The sequence below is a fragment of the Mustela erminea genome, chromosome 4 (assembly GCF_009829155.1).
Source record: "Mustela erminea isolate mMusErm1 chromosome 4, mMusErm1.Pri, whole genome shotgun sequence".
NCBI lineage: Eukaryota > Metazoa > Chordata > Mammalia > Carnivora > Mustelidae > Mustela > Mustela erminea.
Genome location: NC_045617.1, coordinates 40596951 through 40609193, shown reverse-complemented (window position 1 = coordinate 40609193; position 12243 = coordinate 40596951). Strand labels below are relative to the sequence as shown.

The 12243-nt window shown below is 40.8% G+C and overlaps 1 protein-coding gene across 7 annotated transcripts in view; it reads right to left on the bottom strand.

The window, feature by feature from the left end:
• The window catches only part of BACH2 (BTB domain and CNC homolog 2), a 353955-nt gene that overhangs the window by 119007 nt on the left and 222705 nt on the right, over positions 1-12243 (bottom strand). The gene's annotated exons all lie outside the window — the stretch shown is intronic.

Below are 12243 nucleotides of genomic sequence, written 5' to 3'. Positions count from 1 at the left end.
GCTAGATATTAAAGAGATTTGGAAAAAGATAAAACAAGCCATTCTTCTATATTTTTTTTGAAAGATACAGTCTTTCATGAAGTTATTTTTTTATGTTAACATGTAGTATGCTTATTATTTTAAATTAATTAATAATTACTTTCAATGTTCAGTTTTAATTTTTAATAAAGTAAATATACTGATAAAACTCAAGTAAATAAAAACCCTTTGGTATTCTCAAATGATTTTGGTAATTTTTTTTGAAGTATAAAGGGGTCTGAGAACAAAATTTTTCAAGCCATTGGTCTGAGAATGAGGCAGATTAAACAACAAAGCCTTAATTTCTTTAGATTTTATATAAATTTCATTAGATTCAGGCACTTAATTTTTTTCATTATTATAACTAACTTTAAAAAAGTTATTTTTCTGTGTTACTGGTGTATAAAAAGGTGACTAATTTTTGTATATTGATCTTATATCTAGCCACTTTACTGAACTTTTTCATTATTTTTGTACATCAGTCAGTCTTACCAATAATCAATCCAGTGGTCAGCAAATTATGATCCATAGGCCAAAATTGGCTGTTCAGTCAGTAGTATTGTAAATAAAGTATTATTTGAACAGAGCTACATCCATTCATTTTGCATTACGATGGTAAAGTTGAGTGACAGAGACTATATTGTCCACAGAGCCAAAAATATTTACTACCTACTTTTTTCAAAATTCTGAACCCCATTTGAACCAGCTTTGGCTCTGCTGATCTCCTATATGGTATTTTATTTTTAATTTAGTTAATTTCTTTTCTTTTTTTTTTCAAATTTTATTTTATTTTATTTTATTTTTTTAAAAGATTTTATTTATTTATTTGACAGATAGAGACCACAAGTAGGCAGAGAGGCAGACAGAGAGAGAGGAGGAAGCAGGCTCCCTGCCGAGCAGAGAGCCCGATGCGGGGCTCGATCCCAGGACCCTGAGATCATGACCTGAGCTTGAAGGCAGAGGCTTTAACCCACTGAGCCACCCGGGTGCCCCTAATTTAGTTAATTTCTGTTGTCATATTTATTCCTCCTCCCTTCCTTTCTCCTTCCTTTATCTTTGTCTACCTTCTCAAAGTTAGCTTTTTGATTTTCACTTTTTTTCTCTTTTGGTAAAACATTTGAGGCTATAAATTTTCCTCTAAGTACAACTTTCACTGCATCCCACAAGTTTTGGTATGTAATTTTCTCATTTTCATTCAATTCTAAGTATTTAAAAATTTCCATTGTGATATCTTTGATCAATGAGTTATTTAGAAGTGTTTTCAAATTTCCAAACATAAGGGGAAATTTGGGGAGTTTAACCTTTAGTTATTGATTTCTAGTTTAATTGTGCTCTGATCAGAGAATGCAGTCATTGTTAGTTATTCTTGGAAATTTGGTGAGATTTGTTTTGTGGCTTAGTATAAGGTCAATTTCTGTAACTTTCTTGTGAAGAATACATGTATTCTGTTTGGTGGAAGGTTCCTTATGTCCACAAATCAAACTATTTAATTGTGATGCCTAAATTTTATGTATCTTTACTATTTGTTGTCTCCCTGACCAAGCAAAACTTGGGAGAAATATGTGAAATTTCCCTTTAGTTTTATCAGTTTTTGTTTTATATAGTTTGAGGCTCTTTTAGAAATGTCATATTTCTCAATGTATTAATTTTTTTCAATATGTAGCATTCTCTCTATCCTTATTAATGCCTTAAAAAAAGATTTTATTTATTTATTTATTTATTTATTTATTTTGAGAGAGATAGAGAGAGAGAGAGAGAGAGAGAATGTGCATGGGCAGAGGGAGTGGGTAGAAGAAGAAGCAGACACCCCACTGACCAGGGAGCCCGACGTGGGACTTATCCCAGGACCCTGGGATCATGACCTGAGCAGAAGGCATTTGTTTAACCTGCTGAGCCACCCAAGCACCCTAGTGCTTTTGGTATTAAAGTATATTTTGCTTGATATCAATAAAGCTACCCTAGATATCTTTAGATTAGTATTTGCTAGAATATATTTTTCCATCCTTTTTCCTTGTCTTTCCATGTTAGGGTGTCTTTTCTAACACTGTATAGCTAAATTACTATTATTTTTAAAAATCTTAATTCTTCTATATCTGTCTTTTAGCCAGAAAGATTAGGCTGTTTACATAAATTGTGACTGCTAATGTATTTGTTTTTGTTCCTATAATCTTACCTTTGCTATTTATCCTGGTTTTTTTCTACGCTTAATTTTTGCTTTTATTCTTGCTTGAGTTTGAAAAAAGTGACTCAGAAGTTACATACTATTTCCTCTCTTTTAATAATTTCCCTTGAACTCTGAAGTTAATATCATAATTTCCTTTCAGAACAATAAAAGGACCTTTTAATACTGACTCTGATATCTCCTTCCTTGCATATGTGTTTTACCCAATATTTTAGTTTATCTTTTCCTCTATATTAGACATTATTATTTGAGACCATCAATATTTGTTTAGATTTACCTACATGTTTACCAATTTCTCTGCATATCATTTCTTTCTGTATTTTACTTTTCTTTTGCTATCCTTGTCCTTCTAAAATACATCACTTGAGGTTCCTTCATTGTAAGCCTGTTGGTGGTAAACTCTCTAGGATTTTCCTCTTATGAAAACAGTATTTCATTATCATTTTTTGAAAGTTATTTTTGTTGAGTACACAGTTTTATTATTCTCAGAACCTTAAAAACGTCATTTCACTGCTCCTGACTTCAGCTGTCATGATTGAGAAGTCTGCTGTCAGCCTAATTATTATTCTTTACAGGGCATAATCTGTGTTTTCTCTATGGCTCCTTTTATGAGAAGTTTGTCTTCAGTGATGCGCAATCATAATACATTGTAAAGGTTATGTATGCCTTTTGTATTTGTCTGCTTAGCACTTACTGCTTCCTATATCTGTGGATCCATATATCTCATCTTATTTGGAAAATTCTCAACCAGAATTTCACTGTCTCACCACTATCCTATATATTCTTCCCCTTTGGGACCCTGAATCAGCATATGCCAGGTCTTCTTCTTCTGCCTTCTATACTATTAACTTCTCTTCCTTACATTTCTTCTCCTTATCATTTGTGCTCTACTGTATGAAAATAGTTTGATTTTCTAGTTCATGAACTAATCAATTATAAATGAGCATATCCACTAATTTTTTTGGTTAGTCAATTAATTTTTTTCATTTCACTTCTTTTTCAGGTTTGTCTGATTTTGATAGCCCACTGTTGCTGGTTATTTTTGTACTCTATCCTAAAAAATATTATTATTATTTTTAATGAAGTGGTAGGCTTTTTAAAAAATATGATAATTCAAACATCTAAAGTCCTTGGTAGGGAAGGGATAATCAGTGTATTACTTGTTGCTTGTGCAGATTTCTAATCATGGGTTTGTTTCTTTATTTGATAATCTTTATCTGAGAATTTGTAAGATCTTAGAATATGGAAAAACTAGAACCTAAGTTCTGCTTTTGCTATGTAATTTTGAAGTGATTATTAAATATCCAAATGGACATGTCAAGTATACCACTGGATATATGGGCCTGATATTCAGGGGAGAGGTCAGAGCTGGGGATATAAATGGGAGAGTCCATACCATGAACTTCTGGGAGCAGAGGAGATAGCAAGTCAAAGTATAGAGAGAGATAAGATGAAGTTAAAAGATGGTGCCTCAGGGCATACCAATTCAGACACTAAACAGAAAAGAAGACAGCAATGGTGCCTAGGGGAGAAAAAAACCACACACAACAATCTGGGAAATTATGCTGTCATGCAGGCCCAGAAAATAGTGGGTTTTAGGAGGAAGTGAGTAGTCTGACTGTGTTGGATGCTGCTGAGAAGCTGAGGAAGATGAGACAAGAAGGACATTGGTGGCTTTGATATCAGCATTTTTGGAGTAGTAGGGTTACATGAGGCAGCAGAGATAGCTAATGCCTATAGACAAAAAGCTCAAGACATTTTGTGTTAAAGGTAGCAGTAAAGTGGGTAGGGTAAAGGCTAGAGGAGGATGTGGCAAAAGAAGTGTTTTTTCCCCCCCCCATTGGGTGCCATTAAATATTTTATATACCAATGGAAAGGATGAGTACAAAGGGGAAAACTAATTATATAGGTGACACAAGAATATGTTTGGGAGCAACATTCTTGAAAAGGCCAAATGCCCAAAAGTCTTTTGAGATGCCATGGGGATCATGTGTTTGGCGGGAAATGCACACACAACCTAGAGGACAGAAAGGCTGGGACGCTGTGTTATATAAGGACTTGGGGACTGCGCAATCCTAATTACAGCCAAGTTCTCCTGAGAGGTACTACATCCTAACTCCCAATTTACCCACGTCATAGCAACAAGTGGTAGAAACTACACGACGTAGTGGATAATCATAATCCAAAAGGTGTTCAGCGTTCTTAGGAAAGTAGGAGAAGAACTCAGTCACAATGCTGAAGGGGTCTGGAGAGACTTCCTACTTTGGTCTCCTTTCCACCATAGACAAGTGAATCCAAACCATCTCAAAATGGCAACCTCACTGCGATATCCCTGGGGAACACTTTAGAACTCTGTCACCATGTAGTGTATCCAACAGAAATAAAAGCCATTTTCCTCTTGTTTTGTGCTTAGTGGGTATGGAGTATAGCTGAACTATTATTTTCTTCATCAAAAAACCCTTAAGCATCTGAAGACAGACATTCACTTCACTTTTTCTTCTCCAAAAGAAACAACTTTTTCCTCTTAATTTTCCTACATAGACCTCACTTTGTATTATTTGGCTAGTCTTCCCAACATTTTTCCTCTCTCCAACTGCTTTTTTCAGAGTGCCATGACCAGAAATCAACAAGCTACTCAAATGAAGTCTGAGTAATCCTGAGAACAGTGGGGGGATTTCAACACATCTCCCCTTGGACAGATGAAAGGCTGAATTGACTCTGCCAAGACCTGAACACATTCCAGTTCCTGCTGATCTGGGGAGACTCTTCCACTTGCGTTTTTCTTCTTTTACCTAGCAATTTGAATACAACGAAAACGCAACCAGACATATATAGGGGAGAGTTTTTAGTACTATCCACCTGTTCTTGAAAATCAGCCTGATGTCTAGAGAGGTCAAAAATTGCACATACCAATTCCTTCCAAAGTGTAATAACTCTTTGAATTTACTACTACTACTAATAAAAAAGCCTTGTCTCTTGTATATTCCAGAGAGTGCTTCTTAAAATCCAGAAGGAAGTATTCAGATGAAGTAATTAATTAAGTGATGTGTTGGGTTTGGAGAACCTTCTACTCTTTCGAGGCTCATGGATGGTAGAGAAACTCCTCTGGGTGTGTGTGAGGCAGAGTCTGCCTGCTAATTACTACCCCAGAAAATCTAAGCATCCAACAATCATTCTAATTTTTGCTAAGCAGCATGAACTATCACATCACATCACATTATGTTATGTCAAGCAACAGGATGTTCCTAGGGTAATATGATAAAACAATACAGCTGGGAAAAACAAACTGAGAGGCCAACTGATGTGCATATAATTTTGAAAAGACAGAAAAAGGTCCATGTTGATAATTAGACTTAGAGCTGGCTGACTTCAGGGTTTTGATATCCACAGGTGATTTTAGGAAAGCAGTTATGGCTCAGCCACAAAATTGGGCTCTCTTATTTATAGCTGTTTCACTGTGAAAAATAATCGTAGCCTCTTTGACCTTTAATTTTCCTTTCCTGTAAAATAGAAGTAATACAACCAATCCTACTGCCCCTATATGACTGTTGTGAGATTCTAATGCTGGCACCATTAGATATTTTAAAAAATATCTAGTTGAATACTTGTATCTACTTAAATTGGACTTAATATTTTATATTTCACTGATTCTAGGATGTATATTTTCCCACTTAATGATGTTTCAGAAATTAGGATATATCTTAAAATTGATAGCTTACTATAGTTTGATTGGTATTTCTTCTTTCTTCATGATCTATAAAATATTACACTTAAATCAGTGGCCTCCTAGAGATACGGCAAATAAGAGTCTGGAAATGGTAAAAGTGATTATGCAAATGTCAGTTGTCCATTTACTCATAAAACACGATTTTCCTGAAAGTCCCCTTTGTGCAAGGCATTCAGGAGGAAATGGAAATGGAAAAGGCCTGCTCTATAATCTCAAGTAGCGATGCCGTGCCTGAGGTGGATGAGTGAAGATAATTCAGATGCCGGCCTGTATGAGACATGTGCCATCTAATTTGCATTCTAAGCTCATTACCCTGTGAGTGCACAGAAGGAAATAACTTTCAGTAAGGGCAATCAGGAAGGCAGCATGTAGGAGGCGGCCCCCCAGGCCTGGCTTTGACACATCTGAAAACAGACATAGAGACACACTATGTAAACTCAGAGAAGGGCAAGAAGTCTAGACAAAGAGGAATTTAGGGACAGTGTTAGTGTGCTTACAGAGGCTATTAAAGAGTCTATTTGTTGAATGGACAGGCCTTTGATGAAAGTGATGCATTAGGAAGATCAGCTGGTTGGTGATGCTCCGAGGGAAGAGAGAGGAAGAGGCCTACCCTAGCTTAGGCCATGGGTAAGCTTGTGAAGTCCATATAATAGGTGGGTAGTGGGCGTAGAAAGGAGATAAGAAAGGATGGGTCATAGTGAAATACTAAGGATCCTTAGTAAGAACCTAAGAGAGCATCTAGATCACAATTAGACAGAAGGACACACAGAACTGATGTCCGACTGCATGCCCCCGAGGGTAGGAATGGCCTGTCTTGTTCATCTTTGCACACAGGGCCTCTTACAGTACCTGGCACACTACAATCACACAGTAACTATTAGTTGTATGCCCTTCCCTCAAAGATTCAATTCATGCATTTAATTCAGTTACACAAAAACACGGACTGAGAATCTACCATATGCTCAAGGCTGAACGCTGGGGACAGAAGGGACGGGGAGGGTGCCTGAGAAAGAACAAGCTGGAACGGCAGACCCTTTTCCCAAAATGGCTGCAATATTTGCTCCTGTAATACAGACCCCTGAGTTGTCCCCCCGTCCCCACTCCTCTCGCCCCACCCCCAACCCTGCCTCTGGGCTTGGCCTCAGGATTTGCTTTCACCCAAGGGACAGCAGAAAATGGGAAGCAACCAGAGTTGAGCAAAGGTTATATACTGAAGCTTGCCCTCTCTTGCTACTTGTTGGGATCCTGACTCCACCATATGAAGAAGTCCAGGCTGGCCTCCCAGAGAATGAGGGACCCCGTGAAACAGGAATGAGCATCCCAAGTCAAGCCTCCCCAGACAAACCAGCTTGCCAACCACTGAACAAGTAAGTGAGGTCATCCTAGAGCAGGGTTGGCAAGCTTTCACTCAAAGGACCAGAAAAGAAATATTCCAGCATTGCAGTTTATATGCCTCCGTCCTAACTCCTCAACTTGTAGTGTGGGAGCAGCCGCAGACCCTTGGGGGGAGGCTTCGTTCAGAGGCAAACTTACTTATAAAAGCAGAGGCAGGCCAGTGCGCTATTTGTTCTTCTCTATCTTGTAGGTGATTCAGCTCCAGTCAAGCCAGTCTGAACCAGAAGCACCACCCAGTCGACTCACAGAATTGTAAGAAATCATATATGCTTATGATTTTAAGTCACGACATTTGGGGTACTTCCTTACGCAGCAAATGCTAACTGATAAAACAGGTATAAAACACATAAGGCTTATCAACCTCATTTCAAGGCACTTAAAATGCACCCGTAGAAGTAGAACGCATGTGCAAAGCACACTTAAATGACAATAGAAGGCAGAATGTCAGTAAATGTCAAAATGCATGCTGCAGGATAATTAGTATTATAAAGGCTGCTAAAAGAAAAAAATGAATTTGGATGGAAAATGGACTTGGGCAGATCTTAATGGATGGGTGGCATGTGACCAGCTACCTGAATAATTCTGGTTCTCTGTTGCGGAACACCTGGGTGCTGCTTGCTTTTGTGTCTATATACTTCAGCAGACTGGGGCCCCCCTGAGGGCACAATGAGCCTTATTTTCTATTTTTTATGTTTCCAGAGCCTAGCACAATGCTTGGTTCACAGCCAGGCTCATTGTGCACTTACTGAACAAACCAATAAACCAGAGCTGGAGAGGAGAAAGTGCATTTATGTCAAAAAACCAAAAAAACAAAAACAAAAACAAAAACAAAAAAAACCCAACCAAAAAACCAAATAAACCCCACAAATAAGGGAGAAGTAGAAATCTAAGTGCTCAGTCCAAGAGAGACCATGGGCTCAGAGAAAGAATTTAGATGGGGGGAGGGGCAGTGGAAGGTACAGCTGGACACATGATTCTGGAATGGGGGGCAGGGGTGACAATGCAAAGCAAAGGACCCTGAAAGTCAGGCATGGGAGTTTAAACCAAATGTTATGGAGCAAAGTGACCAAGGTGATATTTACAAAGATTAATTTGGTGGCAGAGAATGTGGTAGATTCCAGGCAAGGAGAACAGTTAGGATAACTTCGTATTCCAGGAGTGAGAATAAACACTACTCCAGCAGTCAGTGGGGATAGTGAGCCTGCGTGGTCCCCTGATGCCTATGCACCAGATGGAGCATGTGCCTCAGTATAAACAGAAAGAGGGGACATCTCAGGCATTTGTTCATACATACTTACTGTGTCTCACAATCACATGGGGAAACTCAAGAGATCTATGTTGCACTGGAACCAAGCTAGGTATAACCTAGGACGTCTCCCTACCCGAGGGGAAGCACTGGACAAGCTGTGTTAAGGGTGAGGCTGCGGCGGTGTGAGAGTGGGGGGTGTCCCGCCTTTGCGGTAACGTGGGCTAGGGGTCTGAAGCCCAGCTCCGCCCTCACTGGCTCTGGGACCTTAAATCATGAACATTGCTGGTGGGGGTAGAATTACAAAAAGGGCAGGTGGCTGCGTGGTACCATGCCTCGAATAGAGTAGACACAAGTATGAACCGTAAATACAAAAAAAAAAAAAAAAAAAAAAAGCAACATGTAGTCAGGAGCACATGAGTGATACAAACCAAGTGTTCTAGTAGTACAGAGAAGGGAAAGTCATTCTGGGCTGGAACTGTCACTCTGAATTTGAGAATAAAATACCATTTTGTTTGGTAGTAAAAGAGGAGTATGGGGACGCCTGGGTGGCTCAGCTGGTTAAGCGACTGCCTTCAGCTCAGGTCATGATCCTGGAGACCCAGGATCAAGTCCCACATTGGGTTCCCAATCCTGCAGGGAGTCTGCTTCTCCCTCTGACCCTCTCCCCTCTCATGCTTCTCTGTCTCTCAAATAAAGAAATAAGACCTTTAAAAAAAGGAGTATGATTTTGACAACTAGGGGAAGGAGGAGAGAGCAATGTGTGGAAAGAACCCAAATGAAAGGTAAGCCCATGTGTGGAATGCAGTGGAATTTAGCTTGGCTTGAGAGGGGTGAAGTCAGGCTATAAAGGCTATTCAGGAGTGGAGTGGCCTGAATCCAGGGTGAGGAGCTGGACATTATTCGGTAAATAAAGAGGTGCTGCTGAAGGACCCCAGCTAGACAAATGATGTGATCAAAGTGATGTGTGAGACAGATTAAACCAAGGACAGCATGCCCAGTGGCACAGAGGTGGGAGACAAATGCGAGGTCAGACGTGAGGTAATGCATGCCCGTCGCAAGGGTGGCCAGCGCAGTGGGGCGGGGGGAGCCTCGTGTGAAAGGCTGCGGAGAAAGAACAGATCACATCTGGGGAACGGTGTGAGAGAGCAGGGAGAAGGCAGCGCTGGAGTTCATGACGTGACCATGGACTGATAGGGTGATGTGCTCATCCATTCAGCCTAACATCCCCTGAGCTCTGTTTGCTGTGTGCCAGACACTGTTTGAAAGAGAGGATAGACACATATGCAAACATACAGTCCCTCGTCTCCTGTCCAGGGTTTGGGTTGGGGGGGCAACAGATGCACACAAATCATTCCAACAGAGTGTGATACTGGCTGGACATGGTGGTGCACACGAGGAGGTTCATCAGGGAATAGCATGAACATTTCTGCATCAGTGAAGTTACCACATTCCAGTAAAGAATGAAAGGACCTATCGAGCCCAAAGTAGAAGCTTAGTGGCTAAATCACTTCACTTTCAGCTTTGAAAGACCATCTGGAGGGAGGTTATATTAGGGGTAACCTCACAGAAGAGGTGGCCTGCCAGGTGTGCCAGGTGGATGAGGGGGAAAGGGTCCGAGAAAGCGGCAAAGGCAAGAGAGCGTGAAACCACAGGGTACGCAGAGAAACCTCAAATCATTCGGTGTTGCCAAAGGGCAAGGTGTGTATGTGTCCAGCTGTATCTTCTGGTCTCCAATCTAAATCCCCTCTCCGAGCCACTGGTCTCTCTTGAGCACATGACACAGATTCCTACCTCTGTCTCCCCTTGTGAGGTTTCTCAGCCAAGTGTCCTTCCCTCCTCACAACCCCGGCTTGGCTGGTTCACTCAGTAGACATGCGTGGAACCCATGTAAGGTGCTAGACCCCGGCACATAGAAATGAAGATGGAGTGGAGTGGCAGGAGATGCAGCTAGAGAAATTGGCAGGGGCCAGAGACACACGGGCTTACAGGCTGTGTGAGAGAGTTCCGAACGCATTGGTTCGTGTCTGTGACTTAGAAGGATCTCTCCGGCTTCGCGCAGAAGGGATGAGAGGGGGTGGGAGAGGCTGGAGATAAAACAGTCAGCTGGTGCCCGGCTGAAGCAGGCGACTGCAGAAGGACAGGGATCAGAGAGGTTTAAGGTGGTATCGGCAGGTGTGGACACTCCTTGGATGCAGGGCGTGTGGGGGAAGGATGATGACTCATGGGCTTGTCTGATGGGTGGATAAGGAGGGATTATTCTTAACAGAGGAAATGGGAGGGGGACGTATGAGTTCCAGTCTGGAGAGATGGAATGTAAAATCCCTAAGAATGTCTAACAGGCAGTTTAGTATACAGCAGCAGAGGGAAGTGGAGCCTGGAATGAGACCTAGTCAGGTTCTCGGTCACTCAGCCCGTAGGCAGAGCTGTGGAGCACCAAACTTTAAGAGGGAAGAGAGAGGAAGAGGAACTGCAAAGGAGGCTGGACAGGAAGGATGCTGGGAAGAATCGTTTCAAGCCAGGAATGCCTGTTTTTATGTGGCAGCTGGCTCTGACCTGGAAGTCTGATGTGCATGTTTATTCTCTGTGCAGACTTGAGCATGATTGCATCCTGGAGCTTATCGTGAGTCTCTACCTCCCAAGAAGTTTTAGGATAAAGGGTAGTCAAATAGAAGGACAGAACAGTGACAAAAGCTATGTTCTTTATCTTCTTGCTCCAACGTGGAAACAACAGCAACAACATTTAAGTAATAGAAAATAAACCTCTGCATAGTTTTTCATTGCTTTCCTACATTCTAAACAATTATTGGTTTTACGTGTTGTCTTCCTCATTAGATTACAGAGTTCCTGGAGCAAAGATTATACCTTACTCATCATTCTATTCCCCAGAGTCTGCCATAAGACTCTGGAACACTTGTTCATTCATTCAGCAAATATTTATTAAGCACCTGCTGTATACCAAGCATAGTTTGTGGCTCTGGGGACCCAGCAGAGAATTGAACAAGTATTTCTTCACTGATGGAGGTTATAAATTTTAGTAAAGAATGTGGGATTCCAGCAAATCTAGCAATAAGTGCAATGTTAGTGGTTAAATCACTGTTCCATGTAGGTTGCTGGGTAAAAAGAGTTTCTGTTATCTCATTAAACCTGATAAAGGAGAAAGACAATTGCATACACACACACACACACACACACACACGCAAGCTCCAGCAATCACTGTTCCTGTTGCGGGGAGAGTTTCTTGAAATCTCTGTGTTTGGTCTGCCCTGCCAATGTTTACAAAATCACTTTCCTTATTCTGTGTTCTAGAACTTTGTCCGAGGGCCTCATTAGTTTGTTTTCCTTTCCAGAGTTAAAAAAAAAAAAAATTCTGAAAAGGTCCCAAATAGCCATTTTTGTACAGAATCAAGTTAATGAGCTTAAAAATGGAGGTATTCATTTTGAGACCGAAACGGAGCATGACATGGTCTGGAACATAGTCGCTCAAGCCAACATTCACTCAGCTCTACTATTTGTGAGCCCACGTCAGACCCCACTGAAAATAGCGTTGATGAACTGAAAGTCCCTGTCCTCAAGGATCTTGTGATGCAATACGAGGGAGCAGACAGATACAAGAGTCATGGTCAGACAAAACTAGGATTCTCAAATGTATCTTGCTTTTTCTTTTCTCCTTAT